The sequence below is a fragment of the Myxine glutinosa genome, chromosome 1 (assembly GCF_964187855.1).
Source record: "Myxine glutinosa chromosome 1, kmMyxGlut1.1, whole genome shotgun sequence".
Classification (NCBI taxonomy): Eukaryota; Metazoa; Chordata; class Myxini; order Myxiniformes; family Myxinidae; genus Myxine; species Myxine glutinosa.
Genome location: NC_136261.1, coordinates 136,053,782 through 136,070,769, shown reverse-complemented (window position 1 = coordinate 136,070,769; position 16,988 = coordinate 136,053,782). Strand labels below are relative to the sequence as shown.

The 16,988-nt window shown below is 45.2% G+C and overlaps 1 protein-coding gene across 10 annotated transcripts in view; it reads right to left on the bottom strand.

Moving 5' to 3' along the window:
- The window catches only part of LOC137428864 (xylosyl- and glucuronyltransferase LARGE1), a 659,931-nt gene that overhangs the window by 523,584 nt on the left and 119,359 nt on the right, over positions 1 to 16,988 (bottom strand). The window contains exons 2-3 of one of the 10 annotated variants that reach the window (XM_068118695.2): positions 15,545 to 15,662; positions 5,995 to 6,201 (exon numbers count right to left, since the gene is read on the bottom strand). The exons of 8 other annotated variants lie outside the window; for them this stretch is intronic. The gene's annotated coding sequence lies outside the window, so the exon portion shown is untranslated. The remainder of the gene's footprint in view (positions 1 to 5,994; positions 6,202 to 15,544; positions 15,663 to 16,988) is intronic. One more of the 10 variants, XM_078777450.1, reaches the window with a different exon arrangement.

The window sequence follows — 16,988 nt, the reverse complement described above, 5'->3', positions numbered from 1 at the left end:
AGCGTTGCTAAAGTCGGATCTCTTGAAATTGGCCAAACATTTTAACTTGGAGGTCCGAACTAATTTGAGGAAGGCAGAGTTGCAGGCCACGGTGATACAATCTATGGTGGGATTAGGAACATGGGACGAGTTAGCCTGGGAGTGGCTACCCGAAGAACCAGAAGACGTGGAGCTCCGGAAACTGGAGTTGCAATTACGGAGCCAGGAACGGATCAAAGAAGAAGAAAGGAAAGCAGAAGAGAGAAGAGAAGAGAAGCAAGCAGAGGAAAGGAGAGTGGAACGAGAACTCCAGGAAAGGTTAAAAGAAGAAGAAAGGAAAGCAGAAGAGAGGAGAGAAGAGAAACAAGCAGAGGAAAGGAGAGTGGAACGAGAACTCCAGGAAAGGTTAGCAGAAGAAGAAAGGAAAGCAGAAAAGGAAAGAGCAGAAGAAGAAAGGAAAGCAGAGGAGAGGAGAGAAGAGAAACAAGCAGAGGAAAGGAGAGTGGAAAGAGAACTCCAGGAAAGAAGAGAAAAGGAACAAGCAGAGGAAAGGAGAGCTGCAAGGGACCTCGAAGCAGAGGAGAGAAAAGCGGAAAGGGAATTAAAGGAACGTGACATGGAGCTTCAGCAAGAAATCAAAGTCAAGGAGCTGGAGTTAATGAGAGAACGGGGAGAGGCACCACCCTTGCTGACGGGGTCGACACCTCACCAGAAAACCTGGGATGTGGGCAGACATGTGAGGCTGGTTCCACCGTTCAGTGAAAAGGAAGTCGCGAAATTCTTCCCACACTTTGAGAAAGTGGCTCGACAATTAAACTGGCCGGAGGAGGCCTGGACCATACTCGTACAAAGTGTGCTGGTGGGGAAAGCTCAGGAAATTTATTCGGCGCTACCAATGGACCAATGTGCAGATTATGAGGTACTGAAGAAGCACATCCTCAAGGCCTATGAGTTGGTTCCGGAAGCTTACAGGCAAAAATTCAGGAATGCCAGGAAGAGGGAGAGTGAGACCCATGTGGAGTTTGCCAGAGTGAAAGAAAACATGTTTGATCGGTGGTGTGAGTCAAAAGGAGTCGGGAAAGACTTCGAGACATTGCGGGACTTGATCCTGGTGGAGGAATTCCAGCAGTGTGTCCACGAGGACATCAAAGTGTACCTGCAGGAAAAGAAGGTACCAAAGTTGTGGGACGCAGCCACCATGGCAGATGATTATGCCTTAACCCACCGAATAGGGGTCCACGAACCTAACTCCTCGCCTAGATCTCCGCAGGGGAGGTGGGGAACAGCAGGTGCGGAGAACGACCATACATGGCGGCGGCCTCGAGATGATTATGGGGACAACTATGATACCCCACCGGTTCGAAATCAGAGGGATGCGGGCCCAAGACAAACTTATAGTTCGGGGGGCCCGAGGCAGACCCCGAGTTTTTCCTCCGGGCCTACTTGCGCGTTTTGCAAAAAACCTGGACACTTGATGTCCAGTTGTTACCTCATGAAAAGGGACAACCCAGAGCGGAGTCCGACTATTACAACTCCGAATGCGATGGCTAGCGTAAGAAATCGCCATCAAGAGGGTTACCAACCATTTGTTTCCGAGGGGTTTGTGTCACTGGATGGAGCCTCGACTAACCGGAGACCGGTTAGGATATTGAGAGACACAGGGGCCCATCAATCTTTAATGCTTGAAGGCATTTTGCCATGGTCCGAGGAGACGGCAACGGGGGATAGTGTTCGTTTACAGGGGATCGGGGGCGGTGTTAGTGCTCCCCTTCAGGTCATCCAGTTGGAGTCCGATTTGGTGTCAGGACCGGTCACCGTCGGTTTACAAGCCACGTTTCCTGTAGAGGGTGTATCTGTGGTTCTCGGGAATGATTTGGCCGGGGGTCAAGTTTATGGTAACCTGAGGGTTGAGAAAGAGCCCAGCAGGGAAAATAGCACCACACCAGCTCGGGATGGTGACAAAAGTGCCAAGTTATTTGTAGGGGGACTGAACTTCAAAACAGAGGAAGAAGTTCTGACCTCTGTCTTCAACAGATATGGGCCGCTGGTGGAAGTGCGGTTGGTAAGAGACTGGGAAACGCAACAGTCAAGAGGGTTCGGCTTTGTCACGTTTGCCAGCACAAAAGACGCCAGAGAGGCAGAGAAGAATTGGAATGGCAAGGATTTGGAGGGTCGGACCATAACAGTAGGGAAGGCATTTCGTAGGCGTCGAGAGGTCTACAGGAGAGGACAACTGGGCGGTAGTTTTGGTGGTGGCCGCAGTCAATATTATTATGGAGGCTCCCTGAGTTACGGCCGCTCCCGAAGGAAGAATTGGCAAAGTAGTGGCCGAGAAGAAGACCGGTATTCAGGGGACTACAGGGACCAGTGGTCCCACCCTAATTATTAGGGACGTTCCGAGAAGTTGAAGCACTGAAGGCGGCGGAGCCGCCGAGCCAAGATTCCTACACGAATTAACCGTGAACGCCGTTCCTAAAGGCGCCCATGTAGAGAACTTTCCTGCACGGACTAACCGTGAACTCCACGTTCCTCAAGGCGCCCATGTAGAGAACTTTCCTGCACGGACTAACCGTGAACTCCGCGTTCCTAAAGGCATCCATGTAGTGAATACTCGGCTTGGCCTCCCGGAAAAGTGCTATCGAGTGGCTTAACTGGCTTTATTTTTAAGTGATAACTGTGCCCGGGGGGAATTGATAATGTGGGGGGGTTGAGTTATCTGGTTTATTTCTCCAAATTGGCCGGCAAAGAAAGTTTTCGCTGGGTTCAAACTTTCTTTCTTGAAGGGGGGGAGTGTTACATATTTATGTGAATGTATGTGAATTACCATGCAGGTGTTTGCTTCCGGGTGTAGTATATTAAGTTGTTGTGTAGTTGTTGTGGTTGGAGGGTCAGAAGCCCTTCTGAAAGAGTGGCAGGAAACGGAAGTGGCCGGAAGCGGAAGTGACGGGAAACGGAGGAGAAAAGACACGAGGGAAAGGAAGGCTTCTTCTTCCTCGCCCCGCGACGACGAGAAGGTGGAATCGACCTTACGCTGCGCGGAAAACGCGCCGTTGCGAAACGTCTGGCGAGAGGAGTTACCTGGGCGGTAAATACCTTTGGACACGTCCAGTCACTGTGAGTTCGTGCACGAAACCAAGCGTCCGGGACAGTTTGCCCCGTCTACAAAGACGCGTACGGGTCCGCACGTTGGGCCTCGCTCGCGTCGGAAGCCGCGCTGGGTTTTGCCCCGTCTACAAAGACGCGTACGGGTCCGCACGTTGGGCCTCGCTCGCGTCGGAAGCCGCGCTGGGTTTTTGCCCATCTACAAGGACGCGTAAGAGTCGCACTTGGGGCCTCGCGCACGTTGGACGCCGCGCTGGGTTTGCCCCGTGGCTTGGCAAGGAGGTGCGCTGCAGCCGCGGCCCCAGTCCGAGACGGCACGTTTAGAGCACGTCCGCCCGGGGCTCGTTCAACCGCCCGTGTGCGGAGAGGAGAGACATTGACCACGGAGGGAGTCAGGAGTGGGGCTCACGTGAGGAATGTATAAGATTAAGATGGCCATCTTAGAGTTTGTGTAGATGAGTTCACATGGTTGTAATATTGATTGTGCATTGTTGATGGTTGTTGATTGCTCAGTGAATATATTATTGATTATTCCGGATCCTTGGTGTGGGGTTTCTTCTTGACCGGAATTCATATTGATTGCGTTACGAAAGCGTATAAACCATATATCTTTCTGGCGGGGTCCCTCCCACGGTCCGGGGGTCACCAAGACCAGGTAGTTACCGGGAGGACCACGTAACAAATGATATAATCTCCATCAAAAGATCCTATTTGTGGCCGTTTGCTTTTGAGCTTCCAGTGTTCAGTACTATTCACAACACCTCATATAATGAAACAATACAGCAAGACTGATCTGACAATGTCAGAGTCATTAATCATCAATCATTGTCATTAATTTGTCATGAATTTGTCATGAATCATTAATGCCGGGTAATCATTACTTGTCATAAATCGAATAATTAAATAATTAATTGATTAATCAATAAATCAAAAATAGCCTTTGCAGCCAAATCACTTGGTCATTGGCATGTCCAAATATCAGCTTCCTCACTCAAAAGGTGCCTGAGATATTCACACATGGTAGGTGTCAGGCAAGGACTATTTCCAACAAAAGATATCTCAGCCAGATACCTTGGGTCACCCATGACCAGGAAGCTACACTGGGCCAGCAATATCAACAATATAGCTATATTCATTGGACACTTTGCGGTAGAGATAACTTCCTTTTTTGTCGACCATGTACAAGGCTCAGAATAGGTGCATCATTAAATACTCACCATTTGCCTGGAAAACAGTAATCTTTACTGCATCCTGGACTGAGATGCTCACTTAATCAGTCTTTATCTTAAAACAACATCTACCCTTTGTTTTCCTCAGCATTGTTTCTATCTGTTTCTATCTGTCTCTCTCTGTATTTATTCGTCCCATACCGGTGTACACCGAAGGGGACTCTAGGTTTGCACTCCGTCCCTCCATCTGTCAGTCTGTCCGTCTGTCAGTCCGTCACGCAAAGAACAGTTTTCCGGACTTTTTTTCTAAACTCTTAATGCTAATGATTTCAAACTTGGTACATGGTTTCCTCATGATAAGTTACAGATCAAGTTCGAACTTCACGACGTTTCGATCATTTTTGACAAAGGTATGGCACTTTGAACTTTGGTAATTTCCCCCAACAGTTTTCCGGACGACAGACTACCGGTAGGGGACATGTATTGCAGCGCAATACTCAGAATGCTTGTTTATATATACTGTATATATATGATTTGTTTTTAAAGTTTTATGTTTAACATTTAATCAATTAATTTATGTGGAACAATCATATATAAGTGGGAATATTTGGGATGAGTTCACCTCTGTTGCATTCGAAACCTGAATTGAACCATCAATTGATTAATTTGTTTGTGTGGATGTAGCTATAGCAAATCATGGGAATGGTAATGGAAATATCACTGATTAGCAGCAACTTTCATTCCTGCATGTAAAAAGCCTCAAAATGTTGAGGTATGACAAATTTGCCTGCTTATTATTCCCATTTAATCACATCAGTCATGATGCTGGAATCTCACAATATTGAAAAATGTACTATGTTGATTTGTCCATTGTGTACATGTGTAAGAGTTCATTGACGCTTGTTCTTGACCTGAATTTGATATGTACAAGCTTCTACATGAGCTTCAGATTACTGGAAGAAAATTTTTTGTAAAACACATTTGAGAATCCACATTCTTCAGCAGGCTAGCTTGGAAAATGGTGCATGCAATTACAAAAGGTGTCCTGGATGTGGGACCAAGTGTACTGATGACATTTAGTTGCTGCATTAGATGTTTATTCAAATGCAGCAAATGAATGTCAGACACAGGAAAGTCATGCATTACTCAGAAACACAAGAACACAAAAAAAACATCTATGTGGTGAAATATTGTGGTGTACAGGTGGTAAAGTAAAAAGTCTAAAGAATAAAATCAAGCAACTTTATGAATGCAAACAGGAAACGAAGTGAAAACTACATACATTTATCATCAAAATTCAACAACAGCGAGTTAACATTTGATGGAATAAAATAAAAACTGATAATAGGGAATTGAATTTTTTTTAACTTCAGCGGTCATACCTTGCTATCTTCCTCCTTTCTTTTCATTCAAATTCAATGAAATACTAGGTACAGCACTACGTTATTATCTGTGTTTCAGATCTTTGAGAAGTTGTTGTTATTTTTGGGAAGTATTCAAATCATTGCAACTCAAAAAGTATTTCATCGAGTCATGTGAAACTCAGTGCAGAATCCTCCATAGATTCTGTCCAATGAGTAATACGACAACCACTGTCTTATGTACCTGGTCCAAGTCCTCCTTGAATTGCATCTCAGAAGATTATTAAATATGACTGTCAATACATGTTGAATCTCAATACGGCTCGGTGTGACTAAACCATGTGTGATATGCATCTGGCCATAACAAACTCGGCCTTTTTCACCATATTCAGTCTTCCTCCTGAGGATCACCAGCACCCTGGAGGCGAGAATGCAGCTGCTGTTGTCAAGGCCCCTGCTGTCACAACTTGGCTATTTCCACTGCATTATGCCAATCGCCGCCGAGGACAGAGCAATGGAGATTAAGGGTGGTATTAAAGAGTGGCCATCTACCACCAGCTGTTCAATGTGGGCAAAGAAGATCGCAGCTGCTGAAAATATACACACACAGATGGCTGGAATGTGGCTTTCCCATTGGATTTGTACCCGGACTGCCAAAAGAAAAGCAGAGAATCCTCGACCCAAAGCATTCTTGCAACCAGAAAATGTACATGTCATTTTGCCATCAGAACTTGCCACTCTCCGTCTTGATATGGATGTGTAAATGTACGTCATACTCTGCACTAATGCTCAGAAAAAAATGTATGTTTATGGTGGATGCAGCTGTGAAGCAGGAAGCTTCTCATTGACAGTAGGTGGACCAGACAGCTGGTTCTCTTGCGCTCTTGGAAATGCATTATGCTCTGGGGTATATGCGGCCTGAAATTGTTACCAAAGCAATCACAGACATCTTTCTCCACAAAAAGAACATTTGATCTGGAACACCAGGCAACAGTAGTAGAGGACGCTCCAAAGGAAATACTCGGATGTGACGTGCGGAACCTGAAGTAACCATGTAATTATGAAACATCTGACAAGCTCTCTTTATCTGCCTCCTTTACTTATATTAGAGGTTTCAGACTGCCAAGATTGTCTGTTATAGAAAAGCAGGAGTAGTCAGATATTTATGCAATTCAAATTCAATCAGATATCTTCAATAACTGAACTCCCAAGTAATAGTATTAATTAATCACAATGACCTTCGTCAATTTAACAAGTTAATAATTTATGTGGGTTTATGGTATTATAAAAATTAATGAGGTATCCGATTATTAATTTAACCTTTCACAAAAAACATCATGAACAAGCAGAAAGAAATTTGTGTTGAAGTTCAAACTGTGACCTGTGGGCCATGTCCGGCCTGAGAGGGGGTTCTAAATCCAGCCTGGATCATGTTAACATTGAAACTGACAATAATGGATGTGTGGTTTACATTTTGTAGTCCATTGTATAATTTAAATAAACATAAATGCAAATTTCGCATGTGGAAAAAGTAAGTACACCCCTACATTTATCACTACTTCAAATACCTAAAATTAGAATCAGGTGCACCAGCTCAGATGCAAATGATTAGAACATCGTTAGAGAGGATCTTGGAGGAACCTGTCTTATTTAAACCTCAGACATTTAGTTTGGTTTGCTCTTTGTTGTTGAAGTGTGCGGCGTCACCATGCCTAGATCAAAAGAGCACTCTGAGGCCTTCAGAACGAAGGTTATCGATGCCTATGAGTCTGGGAAGGGATTTAAAAAGATCTCCAAACAATTTGAAATCAACCATTCGACTGCCGGGAAGATCATCTACAAGTGGAGAAGATTCCAAACAACTAACAACTTGTTCAGGCCAGGCCACCCCAGCAAGTTCAGCCTGAGAGCAGACCGCAAGATGCTGACAGAATTCTCTAAGGACCCCAGAATGTCATCACGGGACCTACAGGTAGCTCTTGCCAATGTTGATGTCAAAGTGCACGAGTCTACCATTAGAAAGAGGCTGCACAAATTTGATCGACATGGGAGGTGTGCCAGGAGGAAACCTTTGCTGTCCAGAAAGAACATCAGGGCAAGACTAAAGTTTGCCAATGAACACCTATGCAAATACCAGCACTTCTGGAACAATGTGCTCTGGACAGATGAGTCAAAGGTAGAGCTATTTGCCCACAGTACCGGAAGACATGTTTGGCGAAAACCAAAGACAGCATTTGACCACAATAACCTGAGACCAACTGCAAAGCATGGTGGTGGAAATATTATGGTTTGGGACAGCTTTGCTGCATCAGGGCCTGGGCAGCTCACCATCATAGAATCCACTATGAATTCTTCATTGTACCAGAGGGTGCTTGAGGATAATGTGAGGCAATCTGTCGGAAAGTTGAAGCTCAACCAAAGGTGGACCTTGCAACATGACAATGACCTTAAACATACCAGTAAATCCACCTGGGAATGGCTGAAAATAAAGAAATGGAGGGTTCTGGAATGGCCAAGGCAAAGCCCGGATCTAAATCCCATCGAGATGTTGTGGGGGGATTTGAAACGAGCTGTGCATGCATGAAACCCCTCAAACATCGCACAGCTGAAAGAATTCTGCATGGAGGAGTGGGCAAAAATTTCTCCCAGTCGATGTCAAAGACAGGTAGACAGTTATAAGAAACGCCCACTTGAGGTTGTTTCTGCCAAACGGGGCAATACCACCTATTAGAGCCAAGGGTGTACTTACTTTTTCCAGATGCGAAATTTGCATTTATGTTTATTTAAATTATACAATGGACTACAAAATGTAAATGTTTCATGATATTTGTTATATTATCTCACCTTTATCTATCAATATTGTTGAAATGAAGATCAAATAGCTGTATGTTGAAATATGTTGAAAAAGTCAAAACTTTACTTGGGGTGTACTTACTTTTTCACGTGACTGTATGTATGAATGTATATATGTACAGTGCATTCAGCAAGTATTCAGACCCCTTCACATTTTTCACATTTTGTTATATTGCAGCGTTATGCTGAAATCGTTTAAATTCATTTTTTCCCTCATCAATCTCCACTCAATACCCCATAATGACAAAGAGAAAACAGGATTTTAGAAAGTTTTGCAAATTTATTAAAAATAAAAAACTGAAATATCACATTGACATAAGTATTCATACCCTTTGCTATGACACTTGAAATTTAGCTCAGGTGCCTCCCATTTCTCTTGATCATCTTTGAGATGTTTCTACACCTTGATTGGAGTCCACCTGTGGTAAATTCAATTGATTGGACATGATTTGGAAAGGCACACACCTGTCTATATAAGGTCTCACAGCTGACAATACATATCAGAGCAAAAACCAAGCCATGAGGTCGAAGGAACTGCCTGCAGAGCTCAGAGACAGGATTGTGTCGAGGCACAGATCTGGGGAAGCCCACAAAAAAATTTCTGCTGCATTGAAGGTTCCCAGGAGCACAGTGGCCTCCATAATTCTTAAATGGAAGAAGTTTGGAACAACCAGGAATCTTCATAGGGCTGGCCGCCTGGCCAAACTGAGCAATCGGGGGGAGAAGGGCCTTGGTAAGAGAGGTGACCAAGAACCCGATAGTGACTCTGGCTGAGCTCCAGAGATACTGTGTGGAGATGGGAGAACCTTCCCGAAGGACAACCATCACTGCAACACTCCACCGATCTGGGCTTTATGGTAGAGTGGCCAGACGGAAGCCTCTCCTCAGTGAAAGACACATGAAAGCCCACAGAATCTTGTTTCTCACAGTCTGAGAGTCCTTTAGGTGATTTTTTGCAAACTCCAAGCGGGCTTTCATGTGTCTTTCACTGAGGAGAGGCTTCTGTCTGGCCACTCTACCATAAAGCTCAGATCTGTGGAGCTTCTTCTCCCGTAACCTCGCTTTGCAAAATATATCAAAATTAAATTTACTTCGTCATTTACATATATATATAAAAGAAATGTACTTTATACTCAAATCCCCAACTGGGGTCTAAAATGCCCAAACAGAAAAAAGAAAGAACAAAAATTAATTCACAAGGTGAAAGTCATTTTACAAGGTTAGCCTAAGTTTTAAAATCAGCACTCCGAAACATTCTTCACCAGCCAGTGTGCATCAGGCGAACTCCCACGTCACTTTGAGCTGACAGCTGACAAGAGGAGCGTTCAGAGCAAAATAGGTTCCTATATCCTTATTCATAGGAAAGGTCTAGCGGAAACGGTCAGTGAGCTGGGGTAAAAACAGCAGCAAATTGTGCTTTTCACAAAAAGCAATGGTCAGAGAGTTCAACTTGCCTTTGCAGCAGAATGTAATAAAATGGCAATAAGACAAATGAATATTGGAAAGCAAAATTGTAAAGGTGGAAGTTGGATATTAAAGATTTCTCAGGCATGGTGGGATGTTTTTGGTCGAGACTTTAAGTGTAAAATCCATTTTCATAAAACGCAGAGATTAAAAGGCGTTCAAAATGCCACAGAGAGATAAGTGGTAACAAAATCTGCCATCCATTTACAAATGAGCTACAGACTGATATTCACCCACTTGGAACAGGATTTGCTGAAGCAGCATTTCAAGATTGTAATGTCACATGACTTGTACATAGCCAGATGAGGAAATAAACCTGAACAGACCAGAAACCCAACCTCAAGGACTCGTTCGCATCATATTTGCTGCAGGCTGTGTATATAAAACCTCGATCCCCAAGCACTTGAAGTAACATGGAGCACACAACTCCAGTTCTTAATATACATTAACCTTGTAAACTCTAAACAGCACAACGTTTTTGAATCTCCAAACACACACATCACCATTAATCAAGATGAGCATTGTCCTGCAGCCAGGAATTTTGGACCAAAGTCAACATATCGGTGTGAATAGATGATAATTAATTGTAGGTTGTGCATTTATTTTCTCTATGTTGTCTGAGACACCTTTATGGGAGTGCGTAACAGTATACATTCAAAGGGAACAATGAATGAATGAATAATAATAATAATAATAATGCATTTATTTTATATAGCGCTTTTCAGGAAGCCCAAAGACGCTTTGACAGAGTGCAAAACATAACGCATAGCAAAACATAAAGACAATTGCAAAAAAAGAAGAATCAATAGGGAAATATTCAAAGCACAAAGGAGGGAGAAGGAGAGGAGATAGTCAGGGGTTAGATGCTGTGGGTTAAATGTTGAATGCAGTGTTGAACAGGTGGGTCTTGAGTGATGTTTTGAATGTGGTGAGTGAGGAGGAGTCTCTGATGGTGTGAGGTAGCGAGTTCCAGAGGGTGGGAGCAGCGATGGAGAAGGCCCTGTCCCCCCAGGATCTAAATTTGGTCCGGATGGGGGGGGTCAGGAGGTTGGTACCAGCAGAGCGGAGGTTGCGGGTGGGAGTGTGTCTGGAGAGGAGGTCAGCCAGGTAGGATGGGGCCAGGTTATGGAGGGCTTTGTAGGTCAAGAGGAGGATTTTGTACTGGATTCTCTGGGAGATGGGGAGCCAGTGAAGCTTGTAAAGGACGGGGGTGATGTGGTCACGGGTCCGGGAATGGGTGAGTAGACGGGCAGCGGAGTTCTGAATGTATTGGAGTTTATTGGTGATTGTTGAGGGTGAACCATAAAGGAGGCTATTGCAGTAGTCCAGACGGGAAGTGATGAAGGCGTGGATGAGGGTTTCTGCAGCCACAGAGGAGAGGGATGGACGGAGACGGGCGATGTTTTTCAGGTGGAAGAAGGCTGTCTTTGTGATCTGTTTAGTGTATTTGTCGAAGGAGAGGGTTTGGTCAAAGATGATGCCAAGATTCCGGATGTGAGGGGAGGTGGACACTGGGAAACCGTCGATGTTGAGGGCAAAGTTATGGGTGGACTTGGTGAGCGTTTTTGGGCCAATGATGATTATTTCAGATTTATCACAGTTAAGTTTGAGGAAGTTGATTTGAAGCCAGGATTTTATTTCAGTGATGCAGTTTGTCAGGATAGAGTGGGTGGCGGTGGAGATGGACTTGGTGGAGATGAAAAGCTGGATGTCATCGGCGAAGCAGTGGAATTGGAGACCATGACGGCGGATTAAGTGACCGAGGGGGGACAGGTAAAGGATAAAGAGGAGGGGGCCAAGAACTGAACCTTGGGGGACACCTTGGGGGAGGGGAGCAGTGGGGGATTTGCAGTTATTGATGGAGATGAACTGACGTCTGTCAGAGAGGTATGATTTAATCCAAGAGAGGGCAGTGCCGGTAATGTTAAAGGTGGTTTCAAGTCGGGTGAGGAGGATGGTGTGATCGATGGTGTCAAAGGCAGCGCTGAGGTCGAGGAGGATGAGAATGTTGAGGTTGCCAGCATCAGAGGAGAGGAGAAGGTCGTTGGTGATTTTGAGGAGAGCAGTTTCAGTACTGTGGTTGGACCGGAATCCGGATTGGAATGTTTCATACAGGTTATTGGCAGAGAGGTGATGCTTGAGTTGAGTGGCTACAGCGCGTTCCAAAACCTTTGACAGAAAGGGTAGGTTGGAGATGGGTCTGAAGTTATTTAGGGTGTCAGGGTTTAGTCCAGGTTTTTTCAGAATGGGGGTAACAGCAGCAATTTTGAGGGATGGTGGGACGATGCCTGTAGACAGGGAGGAGTTTATTGTTGCAATGATAAGTGGAGAAAGAGCAGGAAGGGAGGCCTTGACAAAGCTGGAGGGGATGGGGTCAAGAGTGCAGGTGGCAGTTTTCATTCCGATGAGGAGTTCAGAGAGGTCAGTAGGGGAGACTGGGGAGAATTGAGACAGGGGATGGCAGGATAAGGGGGGGCAGGTGGTTTGAGGGGGAGCGGGTGCGGCGGTGGTCAAGCTGTTGTAGATGTTTTCAATTTTGCGTTGGAAGAATGAAAGGAAGGAGATGCAGTTGTCTATTGTGAATGACTGGGTGGTGGTGTTCAGGGGGCTGAGGAGTTTGTTTATTGTAGAGAAGAGTGCTTTTGGGTTTCCGGAGCCAGAGTGGATAATTTGAGAGTAGTAGGCGGAGCGGGCGCGGGAGAGGGCATCTTTATAGTGTTGTATGTGGTCCTTGTAGGCCTGGGAGTGAACTGTGAGACCTGTTTTATTGCGGAGTCTTTCAAGTTGGCGAGCACGAGTTTTCATTAGGCGGAGCTCAGGGGTAAACCAGGGAGCAGAATGGGTGAAAGAAACTGTTTTGGTTTTTATAGGCGCAATTTGGTCAAGGCAGGAAGAGAGAGTGTGGTTGTAGTAGTCAGTGAGGTCAGAAGGGGTGTGGAGGTCAACGAAGGGAGAAGTGGACATTTTTTCAGAGAGGGTCGATGAGAATGAGGCAGGTGAAAAAGCGTTTAGCTTACGGAAGTTGATAGTGCGATAATGCCTTGGTGCTGGGGTGGGGATGTTGATGGTCAGAGTGATGGCTAGGTGGTCAGAGAGAGTGAGGTCGGAGCCAGAGAGATGGTGCAAAATTAGTCCAGTAGAGCAGACAAGGTCCAAAATGTGACCACGGTTATGGGTAGGAAAGTTGACATGTTGAGTGAGGTTAAAGCAGGTGAGTAAATCAGTGAAGTCAGTGGTTAGCGTGGAGTCAGTGGAGTCCATGTGGATATTGAAATCACCAAGGAGGAGGATTGAGGGGGAGAGGGAACATAGCTGGGTCAGAAAGTAGGAGAAGTCAGACAGGAATGATGGGTGTGGTTTGGGAGGGCGGTAGACAACAGCCATGACTGACTGTGTGTGACCAGAGAGTTTAAAAGCCAGGTGTTCAAATGATGGAGCAGATGAGATGGAGATGAGGTTGGTCTTGATGTCTTGTCGGTGAATAACGGCAATTCCACCACCTCGGCCCTCCGAGCGTGGTTTATTGATGTAAGAATATCCATTGGGTGTGGTGAGGTTGAGCGTGTAGTAGTCCAGTGGTTGTTGCCAGGTCTCAGTGAGACAGAGAAAGTCCAGTTTATTTTCCAGGATGTAGTCGTTCAGGATGAGGCATTTGTTGTTGAGGGACCGGGTATTGAACAGGGTGAGCTTGATGTTGTTTTGTACGGCGGGTATGAATCCAGGTGATTTGGCCAGGGTTCGCAGACAGGAGGTGCGATTTTGTGCGTTGTTGTGACCAGGTGTGTTGGGACGATGAGTGGGAGTGCGCTGAGCCGACCAGAGGATGGGGATGGAGTGACCTGATTGTAAATAAACAAACTTACGACCGGAGCCACGGTGAATGTACCTGGGTCGACGCAGGAGTCCATTCGATCTGATTGCAGAGATGCATGATGGGGTGGAGCGGGTTTTAAGCAGGAGAAGCCTTGCGGCAGAGTACCGCAGAGCCATGCCAGCAGGAGCGAAGGCAAAGCGAGCACGCGGCCAAGGGTGAGGAGGCGAAACAATCGACACAACCAACGGGAGTGGGCCCGAGGAAACAGCGATGGAGCCGAGCAGGTGAAGCCCGGAGCAGCAGAGCAGAGCCGGGACCGCGCAGAGGAAGACCCAATGGCCATAAATCCGCCACGACCACCAGGAAAGCAAGACACGGACAATGGTCCAGTCAGAGAAGCGGCGAGCAAACGACGCCAGCGTCCTCTCACGACCGGACCGGAAAACGGAAGTTAAGTTTTTATGATCGTTGAATGATCGTTTTAAGGCCATTTTTCCCCGCTAGAGCATTGCGGGCCCCATGACAATCATGGTTCCCTGTTTGAGGCAATGTTTTTATGGCCGGATGCCCTTCCTGACGCCACCCTTAGTCACCTCTTACTATGCGCAGTCTCATTCATCCCAGCAAGCTGGTACTCAATTTGCCGACCTCAGAAGGATGACAAGCTGAGTCAACCCCCTTGGCATTAATTCAGCGATCGACCGGGATTCGAACTCAGGATCCTAGGATCCCATCCCAAGCCGGCACCCTAACCGCTAAGCAAACACCAGGCTCTACATTCAAAGGGAAGGATGTGAAATAAAGGAAAGTGGGGGAAAAGGTGTGTGAAAATCAAATTGTCTTATTTTCAGGTCACCAAATCACAAAAAGGGACACAGCACGCCCTTGGACATAAAACACATTTGGTCAATCATGACCTGCCTTTGGTAATTATATTGTAGAGCAAAGTTTGTAAACCCGGTCGTGCAAAGGCCTTTCAATCCAAGAAATAACTGCTGTGAAAAAAAGCAATGCCAAAGCACGTCTTTTGTTCCATTTTGACGGTCGATAACCCCACGGACCCAACCAAAGTTAATGTCAGTTACCGTAACGTAATGCAAGAAATTCCTGACATTTCTATTACATATCGTAGATTCACAGCACTATTGTCCTTCGCCTCTCAAGGACGTTCACAAGAGAAAACGTTTCGGATTCCATGGAAATGTCGACATTGACGACACTGAAATTTTAGCCCTGTTTGGCCATTACTTGATTAGCATCTCAACACCTCCAAGAAAATATATAAAGACACCCCATTAATCATGGACGATAATGGAAACGTCACAAAGAAACTGAATACACCGATAAAAGTGCTTCCTTCGTGAACATTTCCTTGTTTTGGAATATTACAACATACCTGGAAAAAAACCTGGAAAATACGAGTCAAGGAGATGAAATTTACTAATATAATAGTTTGTTGGACATCTTGCAAAAGTTTGCGGTAAATTGGAATATATTAATGACAAAATTACACAGCTGTTAATGTATGTGCCACCAAAAATAAAGAACTGTCAAAACCCGGATGTGAGTGGGAATGCAGGTTTTTTAATGAAGGAAGTTGAAATAACAGCACATGCTGTGTACAACGAGAGCGGCCATGGGGGAAAAAAACCAGTTAAAAGCAAATTTCCATCATAATATTCCGACAGAAATCCTAGGTCCGCAGATCGAGAGCTTGAGGCATCGTCGAACGCACAACTCCATCCACCCCGACCATTAAACAGATGATAAATCCCATTACGATGCATGGCGAAAGGACTTACCTCTGGGTGGCAATGACCTTCGGCAGAAGTTTGAAATTGGAATTCCTTTTGTCATTACAGCAGTGGACGACGGCATTTGCATTTTGAAATGGAAAAGTAAACCTTGGACAGATGCATGCTGTAAGCAAAGCACGTGGAATGAAAAGAATCAATGGAAATTTTCAAATATCAACCTTGTGTTGAGCTCATGCATTATTGGCTTTACTCGGATTATCCGAAATACATAATCCCTTGGTTAGTGGCAAACTTTACTTTTTTTTAAAATAATCAGTCATTGCCTGTATTGAAACAGATAGAAAATATCAAATTTGTGACGGGAATATGATCCAAGCATAAACTTAGGAATATCAAAATTTTGGAAATAATAACAGGCAAATATGTTGTGCTCCTAATCGATAGACCCCTTGACCAAGCAAGTCTGAAATGGGTGTTGCCAACCCTCTGAGACCTTCAACCCAACAAATACTGAATGGTGTTTTGTTCGTTTCAGTAATTTAGAATTTCTGGGAAAAGTGAAATTGTTGAATACCAATTTATTATATTTTATTGTATACAAGGTCGAGGCGCATGGAATAGTAAGAACAATGAACGAATCAGGATGCGACAGAACAAAAGGAACAGTAGAAAGAGTGGAGAAACACCAACAGCAGGGTTGACCGGCAAAATAGAGAGTTGGACAAATACGGAAAGTGCGGAGGAATGAGGGGTAAGGGAAGAAGGATGGATACAGAAGGAAACTCTCAGGAAGAAAAAAATAAATTTGAAAGGAAATGGGGTTGGGTTTAGGGAGGCATGGTCACGGTAGAAAAGATCAATGGTTTTGGATGGGGATTGATCTGAAATGGTGGTGATCAGCTGTCTTGAAGAGTTAAAGGGGAAGAATGAGATTGAAGCAAATGTGGAAGTTGGTTCGACAGGTGGGAAAAACAGGAACAAATGAGTGGAGGAGACCAGTGATTGTGGATTTTGGGAATTTCACCTGAAGGAGGTTGATGGTGGATCATGTGCGCCCTACAGAAACCTGGGTGGGGACAAAGCACGGAAAGAGCAGAGGGTGAAAAGAAGAAAAGAGGCGGTAGAAGACAGAGACCAATGACATGTCTATGCTGGGAAAGTGATAGGCCCCGAGACTCAGATTCATCATGGAAGATTTCACTAATCGTGAAAGCCTTGGTTTCGCAATGTCAAGCCCAGCAAGTTGTGAGGCAGGGGAGCCAGCCAAGAGTGGAGAGCAATACTCCACCAAGATGTGGACTAAGGCCTTGGAGGTGGATGGGAGTTCAGGTGTGCCAAGGTCGGACTTTGTACAATGGGGGATGCCCAGTCGGCGGCTGGCTTTGGAAGCCAACTTGGAAATGTGGATTGCCCAAGAAAGATCATGGCTGATAGTGAGACACAGGAGTTTAAATGACTGAATTTCCTAAAGAGGATTGCTAAGAAAGTA